This window comes from Colossoma macropomum, unplaced genomic scaffold (assembly GCF_904425465.1).
Source record: "Colossoma macropomum unplaced genomic scaffold, Colossoma_macropomum, whole genome shotgun sequence".
Classification (NCBI taxonomy): Eukaryota; Metazoa; Chordata; class Actinopteri; order Characiformes; family Serrasalmidae; genus Colossoma; species Colossoma macropomum.
Window position 1 is genome coordinate 21,328,963 of NW_023494793.1, and position 12,517 is coordinate 21,341,479.

At 38.5% G+C, this 12,517-nt stretch overlaps 1 protein-coding gene across 2 annotated transcripts in view; it reads right to left on the minus strand.

Moving 5' to 3' along the window:
• fbxl17 (F-box and leucine-rich repeat protein 17) overlaps positions 1-12,517 on the minus strand; it is a 335,686-nt gene that overhangs the window by 220,361 nt on the left and 102,808 nt on the right. The gene's annotated exons all lie outside the window — the stretch shown is intronic.

Here is a 12,517-nt window from a genome sequence, read left to right on the forward strand (position 1 = left end):
GTAATGAACAGACTAATGTTTTCAGAATGAAAAAAATAACAAAGTTTGGTTAAAGGGAGAAAAAAAATCTCTCGCTCGTAATAATACAAAGTTACATTGATGTTCTGGGACAAATAACCAGAGTCCTATGAAATCTGCTTAATGACTGGATCTTAATGGTTCATTAGCATGTAATAGCTTGTACAAGAAGCCCAGGCCCCTAGAGTTAAAGGAACATTCTTCTGCTTAATAACAGACAGGCTTCACTTCCTTTCATAAATCTCCACTTAGCAATCATACCTCAAAATTATGGCCCAGCAGCGCAGGAGGCTACAGTAGAATTCTAATCACTTCTGATGAGGGCTAAATAGAGGCAATGTTCAGGTCAAATGCTCTGCTCTAGAGACAATGGAGTTCCTGTGTGTGTTGACTACTAAATGCAAATATGCACCTATTTCTTCCTCTATGCACATCCAATACTGACGGAGAATCTTTAAAGCAATTACTAGTAATGAGAGCCTAATTTATCATACGTCAGTAATATATATCAGTCTGAGTATGAATACCGCCCCCCTTTTACATCCTTGATAGAACAATGTATTACAAAGTCACCAGCCTACATTGAAAAGGCCTATTTTTTAACATGAAAGTTTGTGATATAACATAAAACACTGTTAAAATTTCAAAACATAGCATTCACTCTCCAGTCCATACAGTCCTTATATAAATTATACAGTTACATGTGTATAGTCAAGGTTCTTAGGACTTTAGGTTTTAAGCTTTTTGGTACATAAAACAACACAAACAGAATACATGGACTACACACCCTTTAAAATATAAAGACCTCAGAACAGTTTAACCTGTGTGTCTATTAATGTATAGTGTATAATCAACACTGGGCTACTGCAATATGTATGGAACAACACTATGTAGGGGTGGCCGGTTACCATGATAAATTACTGTACTGTGTTAAAGTCAGAGATTACCCTTCACTTACTTAATTTCCAGTCAAAATGGCCATTAAGTATGAGTCATTTTAACCTCCAGGGAAATAAAACAGAAAATATACATTAAACAGAAAATTACAAAGAAGCCTCAAGAGCTAAACATCATTTTAAATATTTCAGTATGTAGTGTCTCCACTTGTTGCCTTTATTATAGCTTCCATTCTATTTGGGAGACTTTGCTTTCAGTTTTTCAAAGAAATCTGAAGAGATATTTCTCCACACCTCCAAAGCTCAGTCTTAGTTGCATTTTCTGCTTTTTAAGTAATTCCAATCGTTCAGGTCTGTCCAGTCCATTATTCTGAGAACACTAGCAGCTTTGTCTAATTTGCACATTTTCATCTCATCTTCTCACAGTGGAAGGATGGACAGAAACAACTGTGGAATGTTTCAGATCCAAAGCAAAAGTGGAGCTTGATGTTCTCTTATCTCTCAAAGACAAAAGCTTTATGGATTGTTGAACTGTGACCATTTTGGCAGGGTCTTGCACAAATATTAGGAGTCTCTATATTTTAATAATTTCTTGAACTTAAGTTTTGGGAACTCATTTTTTCACTTATTTTCCTTTGACTTTCCCCTTTCCTTACGCAATTGGATTATCTTAAATCCAATCTAATCAAAAGTATCTCCTGAAAAATTAATAACTTGTATTTAATGGTCATTTTAACTGGAAATTATACAGTTTCTGACTTTTGCACAGTACTACAAATCATAATAAGATTTTCTGAGCAAACTGTGGGTATCAGTGCTTCTACAACAGTGTCCAGTTGCATATTTCAATAAAAAAGAGGTTTAGAAGAGGCTCCCAATGGGCATAGCAAACTAAGGTTTTTAGCTATTGAAGATCATAATGCAGCCCTATTGGTGCACTGTGTCTGTTTCATAAAGCCTCAGAAAGTTCATAAAGTCCCAGAAAGCTCATAAAGCCTCAGAAAAACAAAATATCTTGATACGCATAATACTTATTGTGAAAACGTCAAGTATCATGACCTTAAATTTCCACCATTTTTCCCAACTCTTGAACTACGTTGAGTCCATTATCTAACACATCAATATAGTTTTAGCTTCATTTGTCTGTACTATTGCCTTTACTAACTAAAGCCTCATGCTGTTGAGTGCATGCTGAAGTGAAAAACCCGGTAAATATCTGTATTAAGCTCCACTTTCCTCCATTGCGTCTCTTCTCCTGAATTCATTACACCACAATCAATGGAAGTACTTCACCCAAGGAGATTAATCATCTCTTCATCCTCAGATAATCGCCCCTTCCGTTTCTCACTTTCTGCCTCCACCTCCTTCGCTCACAGACGCCGTTGCCGTCCTCCCTCTTGCTTTTCCCTGCATTTATTTCCATCTTCCGTTTCTACACAGGTGGGGCAACCGCAACAAGGCCACCCAAAGTCATTCTGCACTGATTCTGATCTGGATATGAGAGGTATCAGTTCATGAATATGCATTCATACATAAGTGTGTGGAAAAGCAATACAGCCTTGCTGAATAAATGCAGGTCCTGCTTACTCTGACTCAATGAGCGTTACTAACTAACTCCACTTTATTGCAACGGCAAGGAATGACACACATAAAATTATGTACACCTGCACTGCTATTCACAAGGGCTTTATTTATTCAATTACATCATCGTTGCCTAAGTGCAATGATGGAAAATGAAACTATGAGCTACATCAACTGGGCACTAATAAAAATATCATTACTGCAGGAGTCGCCAATATAGGGTTTTTCTGTACGTCAGTAAACGAAGCAGATTTGACAAGGTCTACAGAGCCATGTGAACCAGAGTTGGACCATGTGCTTGACATGCAGGGCATGTTCAAACAGATCTACTGTTCTCTCTCCCTCTCTCTCACTATCACTCTATTACTCTTTACCTCAGGTAATGTTCTGGTGGCATTCTCCATGCTGTATTTCTCATTTATAATGTTTGCATACAGTACAACACATTCTGCATCAGATTGATTGAGAATGTGTTGAACATGGTTCTATATAGAATCTTGCTATACAGCACCAAAAAGCGTTCTTCTACTGTTACAGTGTCAGTTTTGTAACAACAGAAGAAAGCTTTTTAATGGTATATACAACCCTTCTTCAAAAAGATTCTAAATAGAATCATATACAATGCATTCTCCACCAATCTGAAGAATCATTTCACGATGCAGATAACCCTTTACGTATTCTAATTGTTCTAAGTGTTTATGGTTCTATATAGAACCACTGTCTTTACTAAAGAACTCTTGAAGAATCATCTTTAAGATTGTAGTACACTGAAAAAATGACACACTGAATTTGACTGAAATGGGTAAATCATTTCCACATTTAAGAAATATACATATAGCCAAAAATATGTGGCCACCTCTTCTAATTACTGAGTTCAGGTGTTTCAGCCACACTCATCGCTAACAGGTATTTTAGTCACGCAATTTCCATAGACAAGCATCAACAGTAGAAATGGGATAAACTGAAGAGCTCAGACGAAACTTTTACCACAAGTCAGAAATTTATGCTCTGTTAGATCTCCCCCAGTCAACTGTAAGTGCTTGTGCATGTAAATGCATGTAAGAGCAAGAACAGCCACGACGTGGTAGATTGTGCAAATTCATAGTGTGGACTGCCAAGTGCTGATGTGTGTAGCGTGTACAAATCGCTTGTCCACTGTCACATCACACTCTAAACAGTTCCGAATTGCCTCTGGAAACAACATCAGCACAAAAACTGTGCATGAGGAGATTCACAAAATTGGTTTCCATGGCTAAGTCGTGAGTCGTGCAGTCGTGCAATGTCAAACATCGGCTGGAGTGGTGTAAAGCACACCACCACTGGCACTAGAGTAGTGGAAACGTGTTCTCTGTAGTGATGAATCACACTTCACTATCTGGTGGTCTGATGAACAAATCTGTGTTTTGTGGATGTCAGAAGAACACTACCTACCAGAATGCCCAGTGGCAACAGTGAAGTTTGGTGGAGGAGGGATAATGGTCTGGGGCTGTTTTTCAGGGTTAAACTCAGCTCCTTAGTTCCAGTAAACATTAATGTTAATGGTACAGCATACAAAGACATTGTAGACGATCTCATTCTTCCAACTTTGTGGCAACAGTTTGGGGAAGGCCCTTTCCTGTTCCAGCATGACTCTGCCCCTGTGCACAAAGCAAGGTCCATAAAGACATGGTTTGACAAGTTTGGTCTGGAGGAACTCCAGTGGCCCTGACCTCAACCCCACTGAATACCTTAAATTGCCAGCCAGGCCTTCTCGATCAACATCTGAGCTTGACCTCACAAATGCTCTTCTGACAGAATGGACACAAATTCCCCACAGGCACTCTCAGATATCTTGTGGAAAGCCTTTCCAGAAGAACGGAGGCTGTTATAGCTGCAAAGAGGGAGCCAGTCCATATTAACGTCCATTGTTGAATAGGATGTCCAGCAAAATCATATGATAGTCAGGTGTCCTCATACTTTTGTCCAAATAGTGTACATACTTCTAGCAGTAACTGTGCTGATGTAAAATAGGTACACATTTGAGTCAAGTACATTCATCAAAAGCATAATTTTTCTCCCCAGTGTAACAGTTCTGTGCCTTACAACAATCATCATTTACAGGTCAGTGTGGAATAACAACTAGAAAACCAGCCTACATTTTCATCTGGAGTGCTGTGGAGTGGGTGTGGCTCAGTGCAGGTTGAGGCAGCAGGCAGAGGGCTCCCCAGTTAAAGCAGATATGTTCTACCAATTGACCTTAATTAAAGCAGAAGAGCTCAACTACTGGCCTGCAAAACAAAATGCTAACCAAAGTGGCCCAGGGCTGCATTACCCTAGAGATGCCTGGCTTGGACTGGACCCAGCAAAAGAGAGAGAGAGTGCAAGCAGGAAATGCAAGCAGCAGATGGAGAGGAGGCAATGCCATCAGACATGGAGTATGACTCAACATAAATTATAGCTAGAGTTACAACCAGTCACCTCTGCTCCTCTATCTGATTCTCACAACACATGCAAAAAAATAGCTTTGGGTTTTTTGGTGTAATGTCACAGAACAGGGGAGCCGTAACGTTTAATCTTGGGGGGCCAAAATGCAATGATTCAACAATAGTAAACTATCAAAAAATGTTATTTAGGTACATAGAATTCTAAATTAAATAATTTGGCATGGTTTTATGTTTTAAAACTTTAAAATAACATAAAGCAAAATACAGCAACTTACTTCCTTAAATGTCAGGCAGCACAACAAAAAAAAGGACTTTTGTTTTGACATACTTTTACGAGAGAGAGACCCTAAATGACCTTCATGGTGCAATGTGAAGTTTAGTGGCTCTATCACAGATTTTGAAAAAAAAAAACAATTTCTGAGTCATAGAACGTCAGTTTACATGTCAGGTGGTATGACCTCAAGAAAACTAATAAAATGTGTAATTATTATAACAATGGTTATTTATTTGAAAAAAATGTAAGTATGAACTCAAGTTGTGTAGGTGTGTAAGTAGATGTTTGATTATTTGAAATTAGTCTGAAAAGTCGAGTAGCACAACCAACTCAATCAAATGGTACAACCAGACCAGTATAGTTTTAATAACTCACATAAACAATCAAAATCTGATGTGGAATGCACACAGATATAAATGCAAATATATTTGCAGACATAAAAATGCACATTATCTTATTTTTAAATTGTAATTTTATGACACAGAAGCCTCAACAACAAAATATAAGATTTTTCAGCATTTAGTGAGTTCACCCTTTACCTTTATTATAGCTTCTCCTCATTTTCAGGAGACGAGCAGTTTTTCAGAAAAATCTGCAGGGGTATTTTTCCACTTCCAAAGTTCAGTCTTAAAAGTTGGTTAGATTTTCTGTATTTTTTGTCTTCTCACACTGGAAGCATGGACAGAACGCCTGTGGATTTTTTCATCTCTGAAGCAAGAGTGGATTTTCTCCTATCTCTCAAAGATGAAAGCTTTAAGTACTGTGTAAATGTGTAAGACATGGTAAAACACCAAAACTGAAGGTGACGGTTTTGGTGTTCCACCAGGTCTTGCACATCTGTTAGCAGCCCCATTTTCTCTGTTTTTTTTTTGTTTGTTTGTTGTTAATCATTTCTGACCTTTTATATAATTTTTGAACTCTAGTTTTATTTTCATTTGAGTTTTAACTTCCCTATGCAAATGCATTATCTTCTTTCTAACCTATATCTCCTGAAAATAAATAACTTGTGCTTCTCAGTAGTTTTGACTGGAAATTAAACAGATGAAGGGTGGTCTCGTTTGTAAAGTACTGTATTTTGTTTTGCTTCAAAACACAAATATTAAAGAAAAATAAAATTTTAACACATTATATATAAATAAAACTGTTTGTTAGGGTGAGGTTAGGGTAGCTTGCTAGCGGACAAATCTTGGTCCTCAGGCCACACTTTGGGCAGCTCTGTCACAGAACCACTTCTGGTTCCCTAAAAACTTTGTAAATGAGATGTGTGAAGAACCTGTTTAAAGACCCACCACGAATGTAATGGTTCTATATTAGGGATGCACCGATCCTAAATTTTTCCAGCAAAAAGGGCCAATTTCTATTACTCATTTTTGAACCAAAGCTCACACTGTGTGGGTAAATTAACCCATGAAACACACTAACAAATTTCCAGTGCTTTTTTATTAGCCAAACTTGCAAAATAAACAATATTATTGTTCTTTAATGGGCCAAACTGGCATTTTAAATTAATTCAGTTTTATATAATTTGCCTATTTAAATGATATGAACCAAATAAAGCACTACATTGAAATTATGAGGCACCCGGCTGTTTAGCACACTGAGTCAGGCATAATTATACTTCAACATTTTGGTTTAAGCGTATTCAAATTAGGCGGCATTTAAATACAGGGAAAGTGCACTTACCCAGCTCACGTTATTTACCTATAAAATTACAACACAGATCTGCCAAATAAAACAATACATTGATTGATTACCGATTTTGTGTTTTGAGCAAAAATCTTGCCTGATTCCGACTGTGTCCTTAAAATCAAAAGGATTTTCCTAGAATCGTACAAATCAAGCACAATTTATTTATGTTATTAAAGGGTACAGAAGTGGAAAAAAATGGAGAAAGTGGTGCTGGTGGATGTTGGTGCCGTCTGTTTTGTATGTAGTTGCATGTATGTAGTTGTATGTAGTTCTGCTCGGCGCTGACTGCCAAAGCGTGTAAAAACAGTAATTGTGAAATATCAATAAAAGTTTTTTTTCTAGAACCATTTACGAACCTTTGTTATTAAGGTGTACGTTTCAGTAAGGACGTGAGTGGTGCTGTTCGGAAAAAGTTCCGTTGGTTGATGCTGTGAACTGGTTTGGTGTAGGTATTTTAGATTCAGCGCCCCACCTTCACAGAGTAACACATCACCTGAGCAATAAAAAGAAAATAAAAAATACCAGCACGCTGCGTTGGCCGTTGATTCAAAGACCAAATTATGTCACTGTAATGAGAACTAATTATCTGAATCCCTCCAGCACAGAACCCACTATACTATGCAGTATCTACGCACACAAAGCCTGGCCTTGCGTAGCCCCCGCTGAAACACACACATAAACATGTGTGAGCCACAGTCTCTGCATGCCCCAGTGACCGACTGCGTATCGAACGGCTAAATTATTCATGGGGAGATGTGATTGCATTGTTTGCAAAACAAAAGGGCGTCAAGACATGAAACCTGCAAATAAGCAAGAAGCAGAGCACTGCTCTGTGGATACTCTGCCTCTCTCTCTCTCTCTTTCTCTCTCTCTCTTTCCCTCTCCCTCTCTCTCTCTCTCTCCCTCTGACAATAGAGGGCTGTTTTCTGTCACAACAGAAGCAGCACACAAACAAATCCAGCGCACAATGCTACCGCTGAGCTTACGCTACTCTATCATACAGCCTTTCTGCATTTTTTATTTGTTTATGCTTCCCCCCTTTCCCTTCTTTAATGCATTTTCCCAGCCAAACAAGTGGCTAGAAGGAGGACATCAGTAACATACTGGAAGATAAATCTGCCTACTCACAGCCTACAACAAGCATGCAATATTCATAAATGCATGCTAGCAAAAGTGAGCACGCTAAAACAAACTTGGACATTATTTATTTATTTATTTATTTATTTACTTTTCGCCTCCCATTAAGAGCAAGGGGGGACTGACTGATAATGCCTGAGCAGAGGCTGGCAAAGAGAAGGCACTGTAGCATGCTAACTCTAGGCCTTCTCCTCCAGCATGGCTGCTTTCCTGGTTCAGGCTGCTGAATATGAATGCATAACTCCGGCATGGCCGCGCATGAAATCAGCTTCTCCAAAACACCCCCTCCTCATTCCTTCTCCAAAAGCTCCGGGGCTCCTGCTGCAGCCGTCCTGTTCTAAATACGCTCTCCAGGGAGCGGGAAACATTCTAAACATTCTTACAAATACAGCCACCTACTCTCTAAATCCCTGACATTAAAAAAACAAACCCAGTCCTAAATTAGCCAAATTCATCACGCTTCCCCCAAAATTGTTATTTTTGCACTTTTTTCCCAGTTTTGATAAATTGTAATCAGTTCTCTTTTAAGCGAGCCATCTCTCAATTCGTCAACTTCAACAAAACGCTGTGAGTTTACATGACTCATTAACATCTCCAGTATGCCACGGAAAAGGCTATGGCAGAAAAAAAATATTTGGCAAGGGGACTGCACGGAAATGGCGTCCTGCTCAGCACTGACTGCCAACGCGTGTAATTATTCAACGTGTTAATAAAAACACAGGCAACTTGTGAAATGCAGCTGTTCCCGGGGCCAACCTAATGCCCAGCTTTTATCTCAACACCCGCTGAATTAATCATCACCTGGGGCTTAAGGACAAGATGCACTGGACTTCTATTTAATTTTTTAAGTTTTTAATTATTACAAAAAAAGAAAACAATAAAAAATATATTTAAAAAAACAGGGGAAAAGGTCTTCTCTCAGAGAGCCATTACTGCAGTGATGGAAAAGGGAGAGCATATTTCCTGGCTTCTCAGGTGTAGAGAGGTCCTGAAGTCTAAAATCCCCCGCAGTCTCTTAACAAATAAAAGAGAGAGCCTATTCCAAAATCAATACTAACACAATCATATAATGTGGAATATATTCACTATTGTTCATTCCAACAATTTGAATGATTTAAGAGGGTTATGTGAAAATCAATAACAGAAAAAAGGAGAGAAATAATATAGAGAGAAGTGCATCCAAGCCAAACATGACAGACCATGCACGAACACTGAATTAATAAACTTACGTCAATGTTATTTTTAGTAAAGAGGAACTTTCCCACTATTAAAACATTTTCCCAATGAAACTGCTGCTACGCTTGAATCTCACCTACTACGTCTTCTTTCTGAAAACAGGAAATATGCTGTTGAAAGAAAAAAAAAGAAAAATGCTACTTTATGGGAAGAGATCTAATTATCGTGTAAAGTTGCTTTCTCACTTAAAAGAAAGGCAAAGAAACGTTTCCAACACACAGCCTCGCACTTACATTAGAGCAGTGGCATGCATGATAATAAAAAAAAGGCCAGCGAAAGGCAGCCAACGTCCGCGGCTACGACTGGACATGAGCGTATTTATTTGCTTTGAATCAGCTGCCTGGTCCTGGTGGGACTTTTCAAAAGTTGCTGGAGAGGCATTAAGTAATGGGGTGTTAAGAGCACGATGGGCCAAAGGCATAAAACGCCTGGTGCAGCGAGTGGCCCCAAAGTGACGAAAATTCTCAGAGCTCCACTTAAGCAAGTGCCGACAACAGCTTCTGCCAGTCACGCACAGGCAAATAAAATCTGAACTTTTCACTGCGTCATAGTGGAGAATTATCATAGCGTGCTAGCGTGTTATTTTAGCACGATTTGTGAAAATCAACACATAAAAAAAGGTGGTTGGAGCCTCTCAAGGGAAGAAGAATCACTCGCTGACTCAAAGTTTTAGCCCTTTCCTGCAGCTGAATGTAGCATCGTGGTCTGGATACTTGTGTGCACACCATCATTAAAAAGGCATATGCTCTGTCTCTGGACTGGTTCATGGCAATGAGTAGTAAAAAGAGGAAAAAAAGGAGTGCCCACAAGCCTGAACATCAAATGCCACACTCCCCTCACATCCAGTTCCCCTGTCAATTTGAACTGTTCCACTTTCCTTCAGAGGAGTTTGAATGTTTTTTGTGAGGTCTGTGTGTGAGGGCCTGTTTCCATGGAGCTAACCCTAAACTTTCACCACTCTCTCTCTCTGTGATAAGTCTCTCTACTAGAGCAAAGCCCTCACAGGTCATTCTCCACATGTGAAAGAGAAAACACTGTCCCTAACAGTGTCCAAATGAGAGCAGCCTGTTCCAACACTGAAACATGATCTTAAAACCGGGAAGTTCTGTCTATTTCGATCATATAATGCACATCACAATAACCTCTAATCTATACTGGCTCTTATCCCCAAATGAAAACAAAAAGTACCTTCTTAAAAATAAAAACAGAACCCCAAACTGGAAAAAGAGTGATAATGTGTCTCATCTGTTCGCAAAGTGATATGCAGCACAGATAGTTTATTAAAGTACAGTCATATGCAAAAGAATTTCTAAGAACAAAATGAAACATGCCATTTTTCTGCAAGTTTCAGCTTGCTGAGTTCAACATACTGAAAAAAGCTGCATGAAACATGAATATGCCACAAGTTTTAGAAGTTATAAGACACATTATAAATGTTAAATTCAGCAAATAATCAGTGAGTGTGCATTAAAACGTGCAGAAGTGTGTTCTCTTTAGAGGATGTGTTAATTATTTTCAATCAACAAAAAAATCAAAACACGAGTAACTACAGGGTCTGGGCTGCTAAAAAATATAAGATTATATGATCTTTGTTTTGGAAATTAATTTCCCCATTTGCCCCTTCTAACAAATTTCCACACCCTGAAGCAATCTTCCACATCGGGAGTGGTGGTACTAAATAGGAAAAGAATCCATCTTTAGCTGGAGTGATCGAAGGACTTCCCGATATGTTCAAACATGTTTGACTGATGTCGTCCAATAGTGCGAGACAGTGAGTGATGTGACTCAATGACTTTTTCAAGCAACAGCCAATAGAGGGAAAAAGTCAAAGAGAAATGCAAGTGTGCTGCATCAGACCACAGACTTAGAGGAGCAGCTTGCTGAACACACGTAAATAGGAGCCTTTATAAAGTTTGGACGCAAACATGAAGGCACTCTTTACACTCAGCTGCCAGTTTGTATCAAAATATTTCTCTAGCTCTCAGAATAAAATAGAATATCTGCACTTCTCAACAAATTATCGATGCATAGTTTGCGTTTTCACTGTGTGTCTTGTGTTTCAGCTATGTGTCATGGTCAAATCTCATAAAAAAGACTGCATTGAGATAGAGCTATCAATCATGAACTTTTAACGGACAATTAACTGTCAAATTTGATTAACAACTGAATGATCTTTTCTTCTTCATTGTATGCAAGTATTAAAGTAAAAGGCTAAAGTGGACAAATTGGCTACGTTCGTTCTATGTTTGTCCATGTAGCTAACACTGGTTGTACTGACATGAACACACTACACTGTTATATGCATGCACACAAACAGAAATATCTTAGTTACAAAATAATCAGGTGTACAATCAATTAAAGCTAAACTTTCTTCCAGAGAGTAAAAATATAAGCAAAAAAACATTAATTCTACTGAACTGTCATTGATTCATACCTCCTAAAACATGCTATGCTGGAATTACCTACATAGCAAACAAAAAAACAGACAGAGCAGCAAGTCAGAAGACACTTGATGAGTCCCATGAAGTGTTTCAATGAATGCATTTACTACTTTCTTTTATTTACATTTATTTGATGTAACTGGTAGAAAATGGTAGATTCCTTGCTGCCGTGATCACAATGTGAGCGCTATCTGTTCCTTTAGTGGTGACCTTCAGTCATCCAGTTCCAGATAGAACTTTAGTTTTATCTAAACTTCCATCTGGAAGCTTTTTAAAACGAAACTTGCCGTTCAGCACACCAGGGGATGTTTTCTGTCATTGTGTTATCTATGTTTGCGGCTTTCAGTAAATCCGTGCGGGAATTATCGGAGGAAGTTGGGGTCAAACTTGGTAATATGATTATTATATTGCTGCTGTCGGGACAAAACCTTGCATCTCCATTTTTGTGGTTTTTCAGTTTTTAAAAATGCCTGTTGCCCTTAACATTGTGTGTAAATGTCATGCTGAATGGCCAAAACTGACTGTCTGGTTCCATTGACTTACATTAAATTTTGTGTATGTATATATATATATATATATATATATATATATATATATATATATATATATATATATAGTGGTCTTCTCAAATAATTGTGACAGACCCACACTGAGATCAGACGATGGATCAAGAAATGGAGGCTGATGGGGTCAGTATGTGTATGGGCAGAGGATTCTGGTGAATGAGTCTATAGGTGTCCCTGTGTCCAGTGTGATAAGAGATTCTGGCCTGTGGTCCCCAAGAGCTAAGGCCAGGTCACACAGTGCGTGTGTCCTCTACTG